This window comes from Ixodes scapularis, unplaced genomic scaffold (genome assembly GCF_016920785.2).
Source record: "Ixodes scapularis isolate PalLabHiFi unplaced genomic scaffold, ASM1692078v2 PGA_scaffold3__209_contigs__length_174095766, whole genome shotgun sequence".
Lineage (NCBI taxonomy): Eukaryota > Metazoa > Arthropoda > Arachnida > Ixodida > Ixodidae > Ixodes > Ixodes scapularis.
In genome coordinates, this window is record NW_024609868.1 from 10,392,917 (window position 1) to 10,405,285 (window position 12,369).

At 47.9% G+C, this 12,369-nt stretch overlaps 1 protein-coding gene across 50 annotated transcripts in view; it reads right to left on the bottom strand.

The window, feature by feature from the left end:
- Positions 1–12,369, bottom strand: part of LOC8025394 (calcium/calmodulin-dependent protein kinase type II delta chain) — a 183,738-nt gene that overhangs the window by 168,200 nt on the left and 3,169 nt on the right. The window lies entirely within an intron of this gene.

Sequence of the window (12,369 nt, forward strand, 5' to 3'; positions counted from 1 at the left end):
GAGTGCCGCGGCCGTATAACCCTCGAGTGTGCAGCTCCAGGAACGCCGGTCAAGAGGAAAGAACCCAAAACGGACAAAGAGAGGAACCATTTTTCTTTCGGGATCATTCGTCTCCGCAAAAAATATTTGCCCTTCGTAGTTGGTTTCCTCCGACATACGCGCCACGGAGAAACACGAGGAAGTTGGTCCCCCTCTTTTTGCCATTTGCTCGGGTGAAGCCGTCGTCTTTTTCTCTGCTTGAGGTTTCCGCTACGCTTCAAACGTCGCGCAGCTAAATACTAAAAAGAAAACAAAAAGCGACCCGACAGTGATGGAACATGATCCTATCATTAGAACAAAACTACGAAGACGAGACGAGGGGGAGAGTTGTGCAGACGCTTGAAAGGGAAATGACTGACCGCGTATCGAAGACTCGGAAAGGAATGGAACATGAACAAATAATTAGAACAAAAATTACGAAAGCAAAACGGGAGAGAGAGAACGCGGAAAGACGGGGGAGCGAAAAAGACTCCGACCGCATCTCAAAAACGTTTTTTGTCTTCTTCCCCCTTTTAAGGTGTCACCGTGCTAATTGGGAAGTTGTCAGGGCGCGACACGGCTTAGCCTTCGCCCGACAGGCTCAGCGGGGGAGATGGAAGGAGCCATATTGGGGCCGTCATGAAACCCGAACCCGCAGCCTCCAGCTCCATTCAGGCCGCTGCAGACTGCAGCCACGTTTTCGTTGTTCGCTTTTTCCGAACACGCTACCGGGTGTCGTGCCTTAATTACGCCCGAAGACCATACCCTGAACGTTCAGGCGCGTGTTGCGGCTACGTCAGGATCGACGCAGGTTGGTGCCATATATCTGCAAAGCGCACAACGCCCCACCAAACATTGCGCGAGTTAAAAAAAAAAAAAAATCTCAATTTGTAAAATTGTAGTTTGCAGAGTACGTGGTGCCATCGTGGGTCACATGACCAGTGACGTCACGTGACGTGACGATTTGGGTAGCTCAAAAACACGGTAACAAACCAAAGTAAGCAGACGAGCCTCTTAGGAAACAATCATCTAAGCACGCCGATAAATAGAATAACCGACAACGCGATACGATATCTTCTGAGATTTCGTGCCTGTCCCTTGTTTGATTTCTCAACGAGTTGGAGTTAACCCATAATGTCCCGCAGTTACAGCTTCGCATGTGCTCTAAATTGTGCGGAGTTCCAATCTTTACCGCAGCAAGTGGCCAGATGTTTCGGTCCTATCGCAACTTTTTCAAGCAACTCAAATGGAGAAAATTCCTTCCGCTCCAAAATTACGTTTTGCACGTCACCCTGCAGGCTCCCAAGACACAACGCGCGCGGACGACCGGTTCCTTAGGAAATTTGTTTTAGCTGTTGACAAACGACGACGAAGATACGCAAGCCTGTCTAAGCATGGTTCTGAAAGCTACAGTCTGGAGCTTTCAGAACCGTGCTTGCACAAACTTGCAGTGCATTGTCGTCGTTTGTCAACAGTGAAATAAAATTTCCTAAGGTGACCCGGAAGTTACCAAACGCCGCTCACCTATTCAGCCACCCAATGGCGCGTTTACACTCGCGGATTTGCGGGCGCAAAGCGGATTTCGGAGCCGGGTGGCGCAATCGACTCGTCGCTGGCGGAAAATCTGGATCAGTCCGAGACCCCCCTCCAGATTTTCCGCCAGCGACAGACCGATTTCGCCACCCGGCGGCTCCAAAAACTTACTTCCCGCCCGCGCGGATCCACCCAAGAATCCGCATGCGTAAATAAACGCGCCACAACATGGCATTCCTTCGCAAACAGAAGCAGCAGGCAAGAGACGATGACTCAGCGTCAGGCAGCAGGCGGTTAGATAATCCCTGGCACAGACGCACCGGGATTTCCCCATCCGAACCTGACGGACGCACTTTCGAAGATTCCGCAAAACCCCCGCAGCAACTATATACGCCTCGTTTCGAGAGTTCCATACGCAGCGTGCTGGGAGACACAGGCGCCAAAACGTAACTTTATAAAGAAAAAAAACTTTGCAGAGTGTTGTTTTTGCGTTTCGATAGCACTGCACTTGCGCGACGACGCTTAATGAGGAGGAAAAAGCGCGCGAAGGCGTACAATGAAAAGAAGAGCTCGCGTCAGGAGGAGTCAAGGACGAGAGCGAGGAGCCAATGTTTCTCCGACGTAGTCATTTCTATTCGAAGCGACGCAGTGGGGAAGGAAACAGCCCGCTACTGATCCGACAATCGGCGCACGTGAACAGGCGCACCGGAAGGTCACGCGCCGTAAATACCCAATCGATGGTTTCGCGCACCAGGCTGGCACAAGCGCGATGCAAACTTCCTTTTTTTTTTTTTTTTTTTTTTTTTTTGAAGGTAGCCGGTTTGAATTTGGATCAAGGAGAGTCATATGATGCCATATTCTCGTAAACGGCGCTCGCCTTTATTCGGTAAACCAATGGGCCTGTAGCTCTTAGGTTTGGACAGCGCCCCTGGAGAGCAAAATCGGATATTTTCTCGATCGCATTTCTTTGTATGTTTTTTTTTTTGTTTTTTTTTGTTCACGGACGTTAAGCCGGCAGAATTTCATTGGAGTACAAAAAATTGCGAAAGAAAACAACAAAAAATAAAAAGGCTACAAAAAAAAAACATTCTTATCGGTTTGATATGACACTGAAAGCGCGAGCTGCTTCTTCGTCTTTTTTGTCCCGTCTCTTTTGCGCTATTTTTAATATGAATGAAAATCTGCATTTTCCTTTAATTTCCACTTCCCTCGGTCATTTCAGACGCCCTGCTATCGCGCGTAGACAGATGCCGACGCAGGCTTGTAAACGAACGTGGCTCAGGAATTATCACAACAAACCTATAGAGGCTTTTTTTTTTTTTTTTTTTTTTTTTAAAGTGTGCGTCTTTTTGCAGCTGCTGCGTCGACCATTTTAGGTTGGGCATGCGCTTTAAGCATACGTGCAAATCGGTCACTCGCGCTGGGTCAGCATTCAGCCAAATTCAGCGCGTTCTCGGGTCCAAACGTATTCGACGCGGGTACTGCTTGAGCGCACAACGTGAACTCGGCTTCCATCAGACGCTTAGCGCAGGATGCGACGCCCAAAATACGGCGGCCGTCAGTGTTGCTCGCTGAACTTTTCGCCGCAACTTTGATCGCTATCATCGTCTCAGTGTATGACGTCCCCTGTGCCACACCGATGGCGGCCTTCTTGAGGCTGATGAAGGAAGAAGTTGAAGATACGAGCAAGCAAGTTTCGTCCAATCAATCACTTGCGCACAAGTTTGGCTCTAAAGCCTTTTCGCGTCGGAAATTGAATCGATACCCCATCGATTAAATGTCCTACACGGAAAGGCTTTAGAGCCAAACTTGTACCCCCACTGATTGATTGGACCAAACTCCCAAAATCAACGCTTACGCAGCCGCTGTATCGAATCCGTGCGTCGTGGCGCACACTGACGTCCCGAACGTACAATCCTCGTATCTCCCCCCGCTTGCTCGAGTCATGAACTTCAAGGGTCGCCGCCTTGTAGTGCTCATTTCTGAGGATCCCACCGCGTTGAAACAAAAACGAAATCAACAAAGAATTATGAGGTGATCGAAGAACCAGGTCGCATCTGCCACTGAAGTGCGAAAGTGACGCTGCCCGGCGAAATAGTCTCGTGACCACCGCCACTACCTTTTCAGCCACCAGATATCACTGAATTCTGAAAAGGGTCGATTAAAACCAAGGCATTCCTTATACTATATTTATATATACGAAGTCCAAAGACAATAAAAACGCCCTTATTTCTTTTTGTTTGAGAGGGAGAGTATATGGCACCAGTGAAGTAAGTGACAGCCGATGCAGCTAAAGGGTGCGTCAGTTGAAAAGAAGCCTTCCTCCGAATGAGCCCCCGCATGTACGTCCGTCATTAACAGCTCCTTCGAAGCATCGCAGGTGGTTTATAAATGCGGACAGCGTAAGCACCGAGGACAAAGCTATTCGTGGCTCGCACACACGACGTCGTCGCACGGTATTAACGCGGTTATCACCCCCTACTTGTTGTTCCCGTCGAGGAAAAACAAACTCGCTAGCGTGAACTACACGCTGCAAAAAGCTATACGCGCGCAACAGCTGCAAGGTCCTCCTTCCCAATGGCCGCTAATGTGACGTCAAGCAGGTATTCACTGCCTCGAGGCCACACGCGAACCCCAACAAGTGTTATTCCGGCGTTGATAACCGCTAAATATAAACTTAAAAAAATACCGGTTAAATTGATGCCTAACTAAAATTTATACAATCTACTTGGATTGCCACACGGGCCACACCATTATCGAAGTGAAAACGCCCACTCCATTTTTAACCCACTTTCTTTTCAAGCGCGCAGGGCGCAGGGCCACCCGATCCGTCGATCCGGTTGCCTCTCTCAACTTGCTCCGTTCGCGAGGAAAAGGGAAAAGCGAGCAACTGTCAAGATACGGGCATTCTTACACAAGGTCGTATAAAACGCCGATACGGGGAGCAACAAGGTTCAAGCACAGCCAGCCAACCAGCCAGCTAGCCAACCAACCAACCAACCAACCAACCCCCACCCCCAACTCCAACTCCCTGCTCTCGCATATTGAATTCTACGCACCCCTCACCATGGAGATTGTAATAGAGCTCGCTTATCGAATCTCGACTGCCTGGGGTTGCGAAACACGCATCTCCCGGTTGAGAAGAATGCAGCCTCGAACAAAGAAGCATTGTTCGCGCGGCGTTGTCCATCATATGTATATATATATATATATATATATGTATACACGGCCCGATATAGTAGCGAAACGCGCAAGCTGCGGCCTATACAATATTAAGAAGGAGGGGGCCGGATATACACGGCACAAACAGGAAAAAAACAGCCACTCTCTTTTTTAACCTGATTCTCAGCGCGGAATATGTTTTATCACCCTTCTTTCTTTTTTTTTCTTTTTTTTTTTAACAAAAATTACGCAACGTTTACACGGAACGCTCGAGCGACAGATTCAGCTTGACCTATACGTGATGTCATATGGCATCGCAGAGACGCGACAACGAAGAAGCTCTGGCGTCGATTTCTCCGCTCAGTTTAACGGGGAAATCGATACCGCGGTACGTCATCGAGACACGCGTGACGTCAAACTCCGTAAATTAAGCGGGAAAATTGACGGCACAGTTTCTTCTTCGCATCAAATCGCGTGACGTCATTTTCCCCCGTTAAATCTAAAGTCACTGAATCTTGGGAAAATATCGCCATTGGTTTCCCTATACCTGCTAGCCGGAACAGATACTAACATACAGACGACCATGGAAATCGCCATCTCGATCCATTCAAATGTTCCAACCACTCACGGCAAGATCACCATGGAGCATCGTACTGGAAGCGATTCTCGCCATCAATACAAGCGGCACTGCGTATGCAATCAACTTATCAATCATGCCCATCTCTACGGATCACTTACAAATATATCGTTGTTCTTCCGTATTTTAAAACAGTAAACTTATCTTTCAGTGCCTCCATGGTGGTACCGTACGAAGATGTACACTTGTTTCGCGGATGTGTGAATAGCAAAATCGCGGTATACAAGAAACGTCTTCATAAAGCTCTCAGTCACCAGCGAATTTAGACCGGCTCACCAAGAACGCAGGGGTCAAGGAGAAATTGCTCATTTCACGGACCAAGATGGCGACCATGCGGGGAACTAGCTTGGCGCTACTTTCCCAAGATCCAGTGACTTTAGTTCAATCTAGCGGTTGAATCGACGCGTGAAAGTTTCGTCATCGCGTCTCACGTGACGCGACATCAGTTTCCTCCCGCTAAATTTACGGGAAAAATCAGCTCGGGGCGTCGCACAGATCACGACTTCTGATCACGCGCAATACAACGCCCCGAAGCTTCTTGTTGCGCCCAAACGCGTTGTAGAAGGCCCCCATTCGAAAACTGTTTTTCGCTCCCCGGTCTGGCATATAATCAAGCTTGTATAGTCCTTTTCTTTTTTTAGTTTGATTATGCTTAATTGGAACAAAACGTCTAACGCGAGGGGCCCCCGCGCGCGCGAGTCGGCCAACGAGTTGGAAACCGGCGGCGGCCCGTTGCGTCGATCCCCCGATGAAGAATGCGCACTGGTAACCAAGAAGTGGTCGGTGTTCACACCCAACCTCGCTCCAAGTAGTTTCGTAACATGATACGCTTCGCGAGTCACTCCTGTAGCCAGCGAGCGGACCCGCAGATCCCATAAACAATGAAGAAATACAGGCATTGCAGAAAGCGAAAATATGCCTCGCAGGGTTTAGATTATGAACAGATAGAGGAACGCCGAAGGAAAACAGAATAACAAAAACCAAGGGTTATAAATGACAACCAAAAATTGCGTAACCGTTTTCTTTCTTCCTTTCCTATTCTTTACTTCGAGCAAAAACGTCTTTCTTTGTGTGCGCACCTAGTAAGAGCTTTCAAGTTCCCGTCACCAATAAAAACCTTTTTTTTATTATTATTATCATTGTACGAGGTTTGTATGTTGCGCACCCCTGATTTCGGCCCATCAGATCCAGCGACGAGGCGGCGGCTTCGCTCGGCTTGGCTTCGCGACCGCGGATCGAAGGGCGCGCTACGAAGCCACAGCGAGCCGACCCCGGGGTTCGACCCGGGGCCCGTCAATGTTGCCTCAAAGGGCGCGTCATAGCGTTTGCGGCAGTTCAGCGAGCCGCTATGGAAAACGCCGAACCGAGGCAAACGCAGAGCGCTCCATCCTCTTCCCGTTTCCCCTTTGTGCAGCTCCCTTCCTCCCTTTTGTGCCCCTTGGCGAATCTCCGTGGCAAACAAAGTCCGTGGCAAACACACTGCATCGTGCGCGCGAAGCGATAATTAAGTCTGCCCGTTCATCCGTGCAGTCAGCGCACGTGCGATGCACCCGCATTGCTCCTGTATGCTTTTGTTCTTTTGTTCTTCCGAAAGCCCAGATGAGAGAGTTTTAGCAAATCGTTCCGATACCGATATGATGCATACGCAAAGGTATCGCCGGAGTATCGGGTATCGTTATCGGAGTCATCGGAACGATCAACTAAAACTCTCTAGTGTCTCAAGCACGGGTATGAAGACCACTAAATAAACTACGCTTCAGAATGCGCAGAGCAAGTCGTTTGCTTCTTGTGCAGTAGTTGCGGTGACGTCAATAAAGGCGCCGAGCTCTGATTGGCTCTGATTAGGGAGTTTTAGCAGATCGTTCCCATGACTCCGATAACGATACCCGATACTCGGCCACCGCCTCCCTTGTGCATGCATAGTATCGTTATCGGGGCTATCGGAGGTATCGGAACGATCTACTAAAACTCTCTATTGAAGGACAGTGGGTAGACCTCAAAGCAAGCTGCCCTGAGGTCTACCCACTATCCTTCAATCAGAGCCAATCAGTGCCCTGCGTTCCATAACCCCTGCAAAAGAAGCAGACGAACTTGCGGTCCGCATAGCGACACTTCAGTCATCGGTGGATAGATGGATGCTAACGGCTGTACCCTTCGTAACGGGCGGTAGCTCGCGCCACCTCTAGCCCGGAAATGCGCATCTTGGTGCTTCAAATCATCGTCGCCAGCTATCCGATACTTTTATCTTAAATCGCAAGGAACGCTTGTCCGTCCACTACAGAAGCCTCAAAACAGTCCGCGACAGAGCAAAACAACATCGTCTGCGCCTCCGCGGACGCAGCATCCAGAGGCTCAAGAAGTAGCATTTAACGAATTGTGTGACGATCGCGAACTGCGCCCATTCCGCACTAAGCACCAAAATGTCCGCGGCCGCAAGACGTTAGGGGGTCTGAGATCCGACACTCAAAAGCGCGCAGCTTATTTAATGCCTCTAGAGAACTTTGAATTCAATTTATTCGATTCGATATAAAGGGGACAATATATAGACCTTTTCTGTGTACTCTCGTCCCCAGCCACCTAATAGGCGTATCCGGTATGGGCGACGAAAATATAATCCAACGTTTCAACCTGCAAATAGTTAAAAAATAAAGGGGAGGCAAACCGAGAAAGTGTGACGGTTACGCTTATATCCTAAATGCCTTCTATTGGCGCCGCAAAGGCAAAACAATGTTTTCGCCCATACTGGAAGTGACGTAAATTCAAGATGGCGGCGCACTTGCAGAAAAGGTCTATAGGCTCCTTGCATTGACGTCACATCGCACACATTTGCACACCAAGTAAAAGGAGGAGAGGGAAGCTGCTTTTGTAAGAATTTTGACTGACGGGTTAATCTTCTATAATCTTCTGGGGGGAGAATAGCGACGCCTGTGCAAATCCGGAAGGCACAAAGGAGGGTCCTGATAAGAGGGGAGCTCCTTCTCCCCCTCTTCTCTGGAGGGTATCGGAAATGACGCCGCTTACTCTCGCCCCCGACCGCCAAGTAGGCATATCCGGTATGGGCGACGAAAAAATATTAAAACGTTTCAGCCTGTAACCAGCAAAAAAATAGAGGGGAGGCAAAACGAGAATGAGTGACGGTTACGCTTTTCTCTTAAATGCATTCTATTGGCGTGGCGAAGGCAAAACAATGTTTTCGCCCATACTGGAAGTGACGACAATTCAAGATGGCGGCGCCCTTGATGAAAGGGTCTATAGAGATGCCGAAAGCGTTGGTCGTCTGCAAAGGTCTCCGCCTTTACGCCCGCTTTCCTCCTCGCCACGCGACAACGCGGCGCATGCGCACTGGCGACCAATCTCCGCAGGAAGCGTCCGCCATTAAATTGCAAAGACTCCACATGGTTTGAGATGGGCCCCCTCTACAATGTAGGCCCTCTAGGAAACTCCAGAGGAGGCGACGCCACTCAGCGGAAAGGACGTGAACGAGAGTAGTGGGGAACCACTGCATATTCAAAAACACACACAAAAAAAAAAAAAAAAACTGACGCAGCCTGGTGGTGAAAATGTGAAACATAGAAGCGGTGTGAGAAATTGTGATTTAGTGCGTATACATGCACACCGTTAGAGTTGGGAATACAATTTTTAAACATTTAGAAATAATTTTTCTTAAAGTATTGGAAATGGTGTGTAAGTTGAACTGTGTTTAACCCCAACTCTGCCAAGCAATGTTTGTGTCGCGCGCTAAAAAAAAAAAAAAAAAAATCGTAAGAAACTTGAGCGCTCACGCAGGCGAGTCACAGCGAATGACGACGAAACCCGGGATACGATTAGACATCAAAAAATGTATCCAGTTCAGGATAGGATGAGCAGGCACAATGACCCAATGCGACTAAACGCACGTCGGAGTTGGCCTTCGGAGTTCCCTCCGTACACCGAGTGACGGCTCCCGTTCCGTCCTGCGGGAAAATGATCGCACGGGCGCTTTGAGACAGTGCGACAGGTTTCAATAAATGGCGCCCACTTCCAGCATTAGTTTTACTAAGAAAAATGATAAAATGACAGCTCTTCTATACAAAATGACAGCTCCATTTAAAAAAAAAAATCAAAATTTTATTTTGAATTAAATAAATTATCGCGCTTGGTGAGAAGTCGCTGTTATTATTATTATTATTATTATTGCTTCATTATTTCATCGAGGTAGTAGTAGTAGTTAAATTCAAATAAAAAACAAAACAAAAGTTTTTTTTTTTTTTTTTTAAAGCGTATTTTACGTGAGGATGATGTTGCCCGATGCCCGAAAGCGTTGTCTGGCAGAGAGCCAGAGGCGAGATACTTTGATCTGTATGTATTTGAATAGGTGCGTGTGTTAGTGTGTGTGTGTTTGTGTGTGTGTATGTGTTTATAGTTGGTACCATTTTTTTATGTCTAAAGTGTATTTCTTTTTCCATTGATATAACGGTCCTGATACCAACTTAAAGTATTTGAAATACATAAATAAATAAAAGCCTCCCGTCATCGCCACGATCTTCCAACAAGGTTTATGAGCGATATTGAAGTATCCACATGGCTTGGTCGTCGAGACTTTTCTACGAATTTACGTAAATTCGCAAAACAATAAAATCCCGTCTAGATGTGAATCGTGTCGTCATACCTCTAGCCTGCTTCCCTAACGGAACTGGCACGCGCAGCAAAACTGAGCAACCAAGTTTAGCCAGAATAAGTTCCAATCAGATCATTTAAACAGATTTTGTTATTCAGCTATCCCGCAGTACAACCTCAGGCTGCAGCGCAGTATGGGCTCGTCCGAAAATTAGAAAACTGTCTTTTATTTATTTTTTCTGGGTATTGAAAGGGAGCTGATCCGGGCACATTTGTAATCCTTAGATTTGTCCGGTGAAAAAAAACTGGCGCTTTGAAAAGACCCTCAGGGATATTCTAGACGAATTTCTACAGCAAACATTAAAGTACCCTTTTCACTCCAAATCAAAGATGCTTCATTCCTCCTATGCTATATACACATATAAGGAATTCCATCTGCTTTCCCTAAAGGTTTGACCCGTTTACTTAACTTACAATCTCGTTTTGTTGTTGTTGTTTGCCGTACAGTGACGGTTAGAGATGTTCCGTCATAAACCTTCCAAATTTGTCGCGGGAGCTCAGACGACGGCCACTGCACTATTTATTCCGTGACAGCATGACTTGCAACTTTTCGTAACTGTTCTGCGCCTTCTATCCGTTCTCGGGTCGCCCCGGCTCTCTCAGCCGATCAAGCTATACGACGAGGGACAGTTTTTTGCATTGTGCTAGAGCGAAGATCAACTCCACGCCGAGCAGTAAGCGTGCACGGTGCACCTGCTGAATGTTCAGCGAAATTGTGTCCCATGTTCGGAGAGAGGGTGCGTGTACACTTCTACCTAACATATACAGTCGCCGTTCACACCAGACCTGTCTTTGCAGACGGGCGGGGTAGTCCACGCACCCGAGTCGAAAAGGCACGATCTCTAAATTGCGCTGCGCAAACTTGAGGTTCAGGGCAAGATTCCATCCGGCAACGTAAATGCTTCAGAATGTATATTTTTCCCTTTGTGAACGTCCAGATAATACAAAAAGAAGAAAGAACGCAACGTTCCATGGCGCAGACGTGTGGGTATCGACTCCTCACCACACACCCACCAGCAGCTTTGACGTCACGTGGTGGCACTGCTGTCGGCGCAGGCGCAGGCGGTTTTCACGTCACGCGTATCTCGTTTCAAGCACACGCGCAGTAGCCACGGGCAAAAGGCGCGTTGGTCTATAGACGTTTGCAAGCAGCCGCACTTCGGAAGCTAGTCTGGCAACCGTGGATGGAAACTGCTTTGTTTGGGCGCCAGTCTATAGACCCTAGGTACGCCTCAGCAATGCTTGGCTATAGATCATACGATCTACCCACACCAGCAGCAAGATGGCGGCGCCCAAACCCGTACTTGCAAACGCCTATAGCTTCCACGCGCGAGGGTGGTCATTGGTTGATCGCTAGATTCGCTACCAAGCTAAGAGCGGTCTCGGGCTGTAGACCTTCCTGTAAACCAAGAACCGCTCACACAGACACAACTACGGCGCCAGGAACGCGTCTTCGACCGGTGTCTTTAGCGTCCCATCCGCACATACATCAAAAGAGTGGTCTCGAAGCGACAACAAATGACGTCACAGAAACCCGCCTGTCGTTGGATGGATGGATGGATGAATACGGCTGAGCCCTTTGGATCGGGCGGTAGCTTACGCCACCTAGCCATTTTGTTTTACCATTTAAGCTTAGAATATTTAAATGTGAAATCTATATTCACTCCGCAGTGCAAAGAAAGTGAGGCTATGAAACCCCCTTGCCATCAGTGATTAAGAAAATACCTAGTTTTCTCTCGATTTCTGCCACCATTCACTTAATCTTTGCTTGGTAATCTCTACAGTTTTGAAATCCACCCTCCCTTCGCTGTCTCTAAAACCCAATGACTTTATTAAATCTATGTTGTCTTCGGTAGGCATAGGGTGAAGCCCTTTATAGTAGAGTATCAAGTGCTCAGCCGTCTCGTCCTCCTCTCCACAAGCCGTGCACACTGTATCAATTTCCTGGTACTTCACTCTGTATGTTCTGGTTCGCAGAACACCCGTTCTTGCCTCAAACAGCAATGAGCTTCCCCCAGAATTGTCATAAATGCTTTCTTTGGCAATAACTCTTTTGTTTAATCTATAGCTTTCCAGAGCAGTCTTTGTCTGCATTCCCTCTAGCCACCGATCTCTTTCTGTGGCCTTAACTTTCTTCTTAACTGAGACTTGCTCTTCCGTATCTTCGCTATAGCCCAAAAACCTTCCTCTTAATTTCCTAGTGCGCTGTCTCCACTTTGTGTCTACACTCCTCATGTATAAATAGCTGAAAACCTTTCGTGCCCATTGCTCCCCATCCATTAGCCTCAACCTATCCTCAAATTCTACCTTGCTCACCGCTTCCCTGCTCTCAAATGATGCCCATCCCATGTCTCCTTGTACTC